Source organism: Cyprinus carpio, chromosome B4, assembly GCF_018340385.1.
Source record: "Cyprinus carpio isolate SPL01 chromosome B4, ASM1834038v1, whole genome shotgun sequence".
Classification (NCBI taxonomy): Eukaryota; Metazoa; Chordata; class Actinopteri; order Cypriniformes; family Cyprinidae; genus Cyprinus; species Cyprinus carpio.
The window spans coordinates 28,290,571-28,300,206 of NC_056600.1; positions in this window are offsets into that span (position 1 = coordinate 28,290,571).

A 9,636-nucleotide genomic window follows, 5' to 3' on the forward strand; every position below is an offset into this window, starting at 1 on the left:
CTTATGCATGCCATTGTTATTAAACAGTCATTACATATACTGGCCTATATATATATATATATAAATACCTTTACAAAAAGGCTCTTATGCATGCCATTGTTATTAAACAGTCATTACATATACTGGCCTATATATATATATATATAAATGTAAATACACGGATTAAAAGCTAAATGTTTTCATTTCGGTTCATTCTTGGTTAAAAAAAAATCTTCAGGTTCCAGTTATTCTAATATGTTTAGAAGCAACTAAAAAAAGCACAAAAGTCAGGGCATGTCAAAACTTCTCCAGGCCCCCAAAACCCCCTAGACCTCAGAGGGTCAAGAAAATAAGGGTAAGAATAAGGGATGCCAAATATTTGTAATGTACAATAATATAGGCCTATATCTGCCTGCAGTTAAAAAGTTGTCATATTTGTGTTGCTTCACCCATTTACGTACGCTACAATTATCCTAAAAAAAAAGAAAGAAATAATGTCATAAATAAATGCCATCGGCCTGAGTAAATCTTACCATTATACAATTGGGGTAATAATTTAGGAGGTGAAAATACTGTGAAATTACAAATGGCATGAAATTTTAAAGCATAACAACTGAAGGTCTATGAAACGTTAGTCAATAAAGCATTTTTTTAAACAATGGAACTTATAGTTTTGAGCTAAAATATTATTTCAACCATATAGCCTGTGAATAAACAAAATACTTTTCAATAAAAGAACACTTAGAGAGTGTAGGTTGCTTCTGGTGTTTGGATTTGTACCTCAATATAATGAGCTCGAAGTGTAAGAATAGCCAACACGGGTTTTTTTTTTTACTCTCTTTTTAACAGCATTGACTTACAATGAAATACGTCTCCTTCAAGTAGACTGAATGTTTTCCTGCCTTGCTAGATGTTGGGCTCATGATCAGTAAGTTGTATTCGCCTCAAACTGATTTAGTAAAATTAAAACTTGCTGACGGTGAAGCTGGGTCAGTTAACGCAAGTCACACTCGCTGTGAAGCGGGAGCAGCTGACTAAGGATTCCGCTTGGTCTTAAAGCCTTCCTCACAGCCTACGCTCACAAATAACAATGATTTTAGCAAAAATAATGATTAATTATCAATTGATAATTTGTTATTATTATGGTCTGGTGAAATTAATAATATGGACTGCGAGAAAATAATGAATGAAAAAACTACGGCTGCTGTGAGTGCAGACAGCATATTTCAACCAGTAACATGACAAAACACCATTCCTCGCAGCCAAAAAAAAAAAAAACAGACCGAATTCAGTTCGGCTGGAGGGGGTTGTTTTTTTTGGGGTGGTTCTGTACAGCTTGTGGGGGTTTAAATAAAGGTGAAATAAAAGAAAAAAACACCAGTTTTTGGGAGACAATATATTTTGTAGACTTTCTATGATTTACAATGCACAAACCAGAAGCAAATAATATCTCTCCAGAGAGAAGGGTTGGCTATTCTCAAAACATAAAATATCAATTTTATTTCACTTTTCGTTTTTGTGTTTCAGCAGGAAAAATCAGTGTTAAGGTATCTCTCCATTACAGACCGCTCTGAAAGCAGAATTTATGAATCACAGATAAATGTATTAAAACTTTAACAGAGATGTCTAGAGGCTATTTAATAGGTCAGCCCTCCACGTACGATTTTTCTAGTTTCTAGTTGTTCATTTGTCATTATTCAACTACTCACAGATTTATAATAAATTTACATAACGAGCTCTCATTATATTCCGTGACTCAAGCTACATGCATTAAGTTTGCCACAAAGCGCAGGCAAAAGCAGCCTAATCACTGTGAAAAAGGAGACAATTTAATTATTTATTAATAAACAAATGTTTTTCTTGTCGGTCAGTAAGATGAAAATTCACAGTGCTGACTCTTCCACATGGACGCCACTTAAAGAGAAAAATGCAACATTCACAGATTACATAATGCTTTTTGTTTCTAAACCGATTTGTATTGAAGTGGACATTTCCAAGCTTTCTCTGTGGATATATCTCTATGTATGTGAGACACCACAATTTTTTACGTGCTATTTCATTATCAGGAAAAATTCAAGTGATTGAGAGGGTGCTCCCCTCGTCATGCATGCGATTAATAATTTTTCGACAAAAACATTTGAATATGAATAATAATTCATATTTTGCATATGCATTACAAAGTAAATATTTTTTTTACATGCAATTATCCAAAAATAAAACCAAACAAGATTTTTGTAATGAAGATAAGATATGTAGAGATTAGACAAAACGCTGCGCTGCACTCCAGCATGACTCTCGCACAAGCAAAACCTTGCACTCAGACATTTTTACACACTCAGCATTTGTACCGTGGCTGCATTTAATTTTACTCTTTTTTTACCTAAAATTATACATGAAAGCAAAGTAAAGAAGACTCCCTTTAAAATCACCTTCGTAGTTGCCTCAATTAATGCAGAAGCTTCCTATTTATATCGCGGTGTATTTTGTTTGAATGGCAATGAGAGAACTTCTTGAGTTTAAAAAATGAGAACGCTTTTTATTAATCCGGCCCATTCTTTAGACTTCTCTCAATGATTTAGCTAAATCGTGGCAGGTTTAATTTATTCATGTCTCTTGTTTTAATTAGGCCTAAATAATGGGAGCGAAATTATACAGTGCCTCACGCTGTACTAAAATACAAAGAAAATAATTCTATGTCACAATTTATTAATCAGTGTACAGACAAATGTCATTTTGCCCAAGAAGTTATCTGTCGTAAAATAAAGGACAGGTAATAAATGACAAGGTAACGCAACAACAAAAATGTATGTTGTTTTATTAAAGGAATTTTAAAATATATACCAAAATATAGGCCTAATATATGAAAGGTAACATTATTTTTCATATAAATCCATGTAGCCTAGCTCACTAAAATAGGCTACTACGTTTAATGTTCCGATGCAAACTAAACCACAATTTCTTGAGAATAATATAACACATAATTCATATTATATAAACAATACTGTACACCTATTAAATATGTCAAATCTAAAATATGGTGTAATACTGTGTAGCTTAGAGAAAATATAAGCACAGGCGCTTGACATTTATCCTGCTTGAATTTGATCTAAGAAACGCACATAACTTCATAAGTACTCAAACTTTCATCTGTGAATATTAAATATTTAACTACAGTGTTTTTCTTTCATTTTCCCAAATGTAACACATCAGTGAGGCAAAGCTGACGGCTATTTGCAAAAATGTGCTTTGATGCGCATGTTTGATAACTTGTGGTTAAAGTGCCACTCATCGGTAAAAAGCTGCCGTAAAAAGCTGCAAATGCATTTTTGCACGCCATACGCGCGGCCAGCGGCAATCACAGCGCAGAAAGCTCATTTTGGTTGGCCACCTACTGTAGCTAGTTACTCCCCAACACTGATCATGATATTGCGATAGCAAAACTGTGGTCACATGACTATATGAAACAAATCTATTTAAACATCTTATTATAAAATAAAAGATCTTTAAAGTTGTGTTTTGGGCCATTATGCTTTGGCAGAGTATCTGTAAAACAAACTAAAACTGAAAGCACAATATGGCTTAATCCCTTCATTAAGTCTGTTTTTGCTGCATGTTTCAAAGCGAAGTGCACACATTGTTTACACGATCAGCTTGTGATCCGGTGTTTTCTGCGCTGCAGATCGCCTCCATTCAGAGTGAATAAATGCAGTGATCTTGTTTATTGCATGTGCTGTGAGTTTAGCATGCATTTGGGAATGCAACAGCTGCCAATTAGGCTTCATTTTGACAGCATTTCAATAGATTTGTAGTAAGACGCATTTTTGTAAGCATGTTTTCACTGGCTGATTTTTGTGTAAGCTGGAGTGTTCCTTCAAACTAAAAAGCTCTACTCGGAGTTCTCATTCAAATATAAAAGTTTTTCTTAAAAGTGCAGTATGAATTGCTGGACAGCTAGTGGTTTAAATGGGTAATGTTACTGCAGTCCAAATGTCAAATATATCTCTTTTAAGTGTAGAAATTAGGAAAGAAGTATTGTAATTTTCCTACTGTAGTGTATAGCAAAAGTAATACAACTATAAAATATTCATTATCATTTATTTTACAGTGCAATTGTTTTACAATATATGGCTATTACTCTCATTTTTGTTATTATTATTATTATATTCTAATTTGTTTGGCTTCCTAAAACACCAGTGTGAATCTAATTTAGACTGAGAACGATATCACACATAAAAAGAGGGTGGAGTAGCCTTAAAAAATACATCCCTACTTTCTTAGTTAAGAAAATGGGTTGGAGCTCTTAATTTTTAACTCTCAACGTCCATGGACTTCATATCGCGATATTATTGTATCGTGAGATTTTGATAGTTACATCCCTACTAAAAACTCCTCCTGCTCAACATACTTGAGTTTTTCCAATGAGCAGTTTGGATCTTCCAGTTTTTCAGAGAGTAGCCTGACTCCTGAATCTCCTGGGTGATTGTAGCTCAGATCAAGCTCTCTCAGGTGTGATGGGTTTGAACTCAGAGCTGAAGACACATAACCACAGCCTTCCTCTGTCACCATACAGCCAGACAACCTACAAAAATATACAGCAACAGTCTACATCACATTACAGTAGTTCTTCAGCATTGTGATTGTCTTTTTACACAGTACAGAAATACAATCTTTCATTGCTTTATTCATGTTTAAACGCAATAAATATAAGCAATGTTATATTCAATGAGTTTTTCAATGAGCATTTATATATAAAGTTGCTCAAGCAAGTGGCAAAACATTTAAATAAAGCCTACAGTCTACTTGCTTTATGTTTTAAAGAATTAGGCTATCATAAACAGTTAAATTAAAACTTACCACTGACACAAAGTCACACCCTCTTGCCTTTTCTTTTGCATTTAAATATTTGATGAAAGCAATTTTGTGGTTCAGAGAAAACTTAGTTTTTCTACCTCCATGAATGCCATATTGCCTTGTTCATCTAAAATTGCACTTTTTCTTGTTTTAAACCTAGCCAAAAAGCTAAATTTATACTACATTGGCCCTCATTCCAGTAAGATGTGAACAACATATTGAACTTGTGCCCCCCGTAATTGCATTCGCCGTGAATGCAGTAGGCATTAATTATATACCATTTTAAGTTTGTAACTAGTCAAGTGCACCCCCCCTTTACCTAAATTCATTACTTCAGACTTATGTGCTGCCGGAAGCTTGTGATTCTGCAAGAATCCGCCGCTTGATTGTGCATCCCAAAGAAGCACAAAGTCAGCTTTATGGACTTTAAATTAAATGTTCCCTCCTGGTGGAATGACCTGCCCAACTCAATCCAAGCAGCTGAGTCCTTAGCCATCTTTTTTATTTATTATATTATTTAAAAGCCCTTGCTACGTGTACTGCATTTAAGCTAACTGAGACTTGTTATAGCACTTATATATCATTGCTCTTTTGTTGTTTTTGATTGCTTCCATTGTCCTCATTTGTAAGTCGCTTTGGATAAAAGCATCTGCCAAATGACTAAATGTAAATGTAATGTAAATGTAACTTAACTTCCGGTAGAAAATATGTTTGCTCCCCTATAAAAAATACAAAACCATTCAAATCCAAAAATAATTCCTTTAAAACAGGAAAAATATAGGTTTTCCTGGTTATGGTTTTTCCGCGATGGAACACAAAACGGTGCTGAGCTTACAAATGGCATCGGGCGCGTTGAATGGTATTTTTAAGGACAGTCTTCGGCGGTTTGGCTTTCCGATGCCTTGTTTTGATTTTAAATTGCGATGCGTGCTCATGTTTATTCAACGGCGTTTTGGAAAATCGGTCAGTTTTGATGCTCGTGGCGAATTAAGCCACAAAATATAAATAAATGTATGGAAACACATCCCACAACACAACAGGCGGTATTTTTAACTTCATTACTCATCACTTCAAATTTAACCCTCTGGAGTCTAAGGGTATTTTTGGGGCCTGGAGAAGTTTTGTCATGCCCTGACATTTGTGCTTTTTTCAGTTTCTTATAAATATCTAAATGGCTAAAGTCTAATCTCACTGTAATCAGCACAAACTGGGCCATAATAATATGTGTGGAGCATGTATGTACATGATTGTGTTTGAGAGGAAAAAAAAATGTTATCAGGTGGTTTGGTGAAACTGAAATGGTGCAATCACTTGATTGACTGGTGGTTCAGGACTTTGGTGGGCTGAACGTGATGTGAAAATCATCTTGTTTACTCACTTACAGAAACAATATATTGATTTAATTTTTTTTCTAAAGTTGGTTTGTCATTACCCCAGTGCACGATCCTTCAGAAATCTTTTAACAATCTTATTTTTTCTACAAAAAAAAACATTTAGGTGGTATTAATTGTCATCGTGTTGTTGTTGTGCTTGTATTGTGTTAATTTATTTATTATTTGGGGAAAAGTACGATGTTTTGGGGATGGTGCGGAAGAATTTGTTTTGTTACATTTGTTACAGTTACATTTATTGTTGTTGTATTATTTACATCAAGCGGTTTGTATAGTAGTGTGTATTGTTATTGAAACTTCATAATATTTCCACTTGATTATACATTTTAGTCAGGGAATTATAGTTTGGGAAAAAAAGTCTTTGGGAAAAAGTCTAACTAGTAAAATGTTTACACGTTATGTGTGAAAACTAGTACAAGTATATAAATAAATAAAAAAAAAGAGACTTACTCATGTTTATGATCTCTGCTGGATAAAAGTGCTTCATTCTATCTTTTTCTGAGGGAAATCCAAATCTCAAATCCTCAACCACATCACATCTTTTTTGGGGGTGAATTATGTCTTAATCCTCTCATGTGAGAAGCAAACAGTAAAATAAAAAAAACTTGAAAGAACAATCTCGCTGCATTGTCTTCTGTTGTGTGAAGCGTATTCAAAAGCAGCCTTCAGTGGCTGATATCATCATCAAAAGCGGCGTTCGAAGCATTCAAGGGGTCGCAGTGTTTTCATATGGATTACTTTATCACAGAATGTTGTTTTTCGGGAGCACTTGTTTAGTTTTAAAGTAGACATGTCAGGCTTTCTATGAATATCTCTCTCGTGTCTCTGTGTTGAGTATTCACTGAGGTTTGGTTTGTTTGTGGTAGAAATAGAAGATCAAGCGTAGACAAGGACATGGCGCTGTTTATCTTTATTTTATAAGTGCACAAAGTTTTGTTGTTATTATGTGGGGAAGTCGTGGCCTAATGGTTGGAGGTAGGACTTGTCGGAGGTTGGTTTGAATCTCGAACGACAGGTATTATGGAGTGGGGGAGTGAATGTGCAAGCGCTTTCTCCACAACTGTGCCGTGACGGTGCGCCAGCCGACAACGCTGCTCCCGAGCGCCGCAATAAAATAGCTGCCCACTGCTCTGGGTGTGTGTTACATCACAGATGTGTGTGTGTTCACTGCTCTGTGTGTGTGCACTTCGGATGGGTTAAATGCAGAGCACAAATTCTGAGTATGGGTCACCATACTTGGCTGAATGTCACGTCACTCACACTCACTCACTCACACTCACTGTCTGTATACAAAAAAAAGTAGACCCTTTACATATTCGAATGATGTATTGCTCTTATCTGTACGATCAGGAAGACCACTGGCGCGTAAATCGATGGGGTTGGCTGGGCGCGGCGGGCGTTTTCGCGGGGCTGGACAAGCAAAAAGCTGGGCGAGGATTGGCGGACGTTGAACTTTGATGGGGCCATCGTGATGGTGACTTTGCGTTGCTGATAACGATAGATAATCACACTAAACGGCGGGCGTTTCTCGACGCCGTGTTAAATTTATAAAAAGTTACCTGCCACCTGGCCATTAGCTGGGCGGTATTTTTGTTGGATTATTTGTGAAATCCATTGCATGATATACCAAGCTGACAGTTTAGACTCTTTGGTCAGCTGAGAGAAGAAGCTTCACTCAAAAATCCTGCAGGTCATTATGGTCAGCCTGGAACGAGTTTGAGGATTGTAGGAAGCTGAGAAGACAAATTCTCACAAAGACTGAGCTTGGTGAATTACATATGGGAAAATCCTGACAATATGGGTAATTACACACAGAATGCATTTTTACAGTGTATGTTTTTTTAATTAACATCCAAAAGAATTCTAAAGAATTAAAAGAAATTAATCAAGTATTTAAAACTCAAACCTCAGTGTCTTCAGCTGACAGTTTGCGTAACTTTAGTCCTTCAGAAAGAAGCTTCACTCCAAAGTCCTGCAGGTCATTTGTTACGCCAGATCCAACTCTCTCAGAACAGAGTTTGAGGATTGTAGAGCTGAAGACAAATTCTCACTAGACTGAGCAATTGAGATTACGCGATGGAAAATAACAACAATAACAAAAAAATAACAAAAAAAATAAATCATTACAGACAATGTATGTTTTCTGGGCAACTACCAAAGGGAATTCTAAAAGGACAGTGATGTATTGAAGAACTTCAAACCTCAGTGTCTTCGGCGGGCGGTTGCGTCGCGGTTTCAGCCCCTTCAGAAAGAAGCTTCCTCAAAAATAGGTGCAGGTCATTGTTACTCAGATCCAACTCTCTCAGAACACAGTTTGAGGATTGTAGAGCTGAAGATAAGCTTTTACAGGACTGACAAGGAGATAACACAACAAAACATCCTGTAAAAAATAAAAAAACAACAACAACAAAAAAAAACGATGTTAATCTGAATCTACCAGTTTATAAAGTTTAAAATCTGCGGTGCATGTTTGTGGTAGTGTAATTAGACTTTATTGATACAATTGAACACTTTATAATAACTATACAACACATAACTAATTTTAAAACTATTGTAGTTCATTAGTAGTTTATAAACTTAAGTTAATTCATAAAAAGACAATACACAAATAGTGAGTTTGTCATTCATTGTCAATGTAATTAGCACAGTGTTACTGTTTAGTTAGCTCAAATGTAAAGAATTAGATAATGCTTTATTAACAACTTTTTTGACCATAAATAGTTCTCATTTTAGAATCTAAAAAAATCAAAATCAGAAAATAAAACCAAGTGCTTCAAACCAACCTTTACTGGACATTAACAGTATTCATTTTCAGTTTTTATAGTATGAAAACATTCTATTCTGTCCCCTAAGCCTACCTCTAATCCTAACCGATGTATTTTAACAACGAGATGCTAATTTGCAAAATTTTAGGAACACTTCTTAATCACAGAATTAAAGATAGTAATAATGATAAAGGTAGTATTAAAGCACATAATTGCATGATTTAAATCCAAAATTGAGGATTACTTTAGCCCCTAATTGAGCATTTATTGACTGGCCATCACTTGGCTTCTGATGTAAGGATCATTGAGAATACAATGTAGGTCATACTGAAAGAGCGACCGCGTTTGTACACAGCGAAACATCACACAAAAACTTTCTTTCAATCATTCAATCCAGATCCCCTAAGCCTCCAGTTCTGCTCCTTGTAAATTCTCCAGATACTTTCGATATGCTGGGTGTGTGCAACCAGTTTACTGTAAATTAAAACCAAAAACTTAAATTAACACATTTAGCAGATGCTTTTATTCAACGAGCGAGTTTACTCTAGAGAATTAAATGTAAAAAATGTAGAGATTTATGCATTTTAGCAGATGCTGCTGATCAAAAGCGTTTGCAGTGCATTCAGGCTGGCTTCTTTTTACTGTGCCGA